This window comes from Tachyglossus aculeatus, chromosome 15 (genome assembly GCF_015852505.1).
Source record: "Tachyglossus aculeatus isolate mTacAcu1 chromosome 15, mTacAcu1.pri, whole genome shotgun sequence".
NCBI classification, from domain to species: Eukaryota; Metazoa; Chordata; class Mammalia; order Monotremata; family Tachyglossidae; genus Tachyglossus; species Tachyglossus aculeatus.
The window spans coordinates 17,809,361-17,810,199 of record NC_052080.1 but is presented as its reverse complement, the minus strand read 5'-3'; the positions used below and the strand labels follow the sequence as shown (position 1 = coordinate 17,810,199).

At 51.8% G+C, this 839-nt stretch overlaps 1 non-coding gene across 1 annotated transcript; it reads left to right on the top strand.

Annotated features, from left to right (window-relative positions):
* Window positions 1-432: 432 nt before the first annotated feature.
* On the top strand, window positions 433-570 carry LOC119937895. Its single transcript, XR_005454266.1, has one exon. It is a non-coding gene; the product is annotated as a small nucleolar RNA SNORA7 (small nucleolar RNA).
* Window positions 571-839: the final 269 nt, after the last annotated feature.

Below are 839 nucleotides of genomic sequence, written 5' to 3'. Positions count from 1 at the left end.
ACCTGCCTGGTGACTTCCTTGAGAGTGCTATAATCGCCTTGGTTCTTTCCGTTCAAATTGATTTGTTTTGGGGGAGGGCGGGTGAGAACAGAGTGAATGTGGCGAGGTGCCACAGGAGAGTCTAGAATCCCCCCACTGAAGACACTGCCCACCCCAAGTCCCCTGAATTTGGAGTTGGGGACACCCGCCCGCCCCCCCACTTCACACAGCAAGTTGTCTGTCCTTGGGGGAGAAAGTGCCATGGGAATGATAGCACTTCTCTTCCAAAAAGCACTTCACAGATTTGCCTAATTAATCTTCCCAGGCCCCTGGGGAGAATGCCAGTATTATTATCCCCCTTATGCACTTCCGGATTGAATCTGCTGTGAAGAGATAGGAGGGGTTAGGAGGAGCCTGTATCAGATGACTTAACCAGTGGGGTAGGATCCACTGTTCCTCTCAGGGTAGCACCTGGAGAGTTTCCACTACTCTACCAGTCTCAGCTCTGGGAGGAAGAGTCAAGCAGAGGCCTATCCTTTCCATTCCTAGCTTGGGCAGTGGCTAGCGAGTGGCAGGCAATCTGCTACATGTCAAAACTCCCCTGTGCTGGGCAGCAGCAACAGCATGGGAGAGACTCGAGGGCGGAGACTTGAGTTTACTGCGCAGAAGGTGGCAAAGGTAAACCACTTCTGGATTTTTTACCAGGAAAACTCACTGGATTCACTACCAGAACGATTGCAGATGGAGAGCGGGGCGTTCTGGGAGAGATGTGCCCATGGTGTCGCTATGGGTCGAAAGCAACTCGACGGCATAAGACAAGAGAAGACAAAGATCCACTCGATTATAAACTCCTTGAGGAC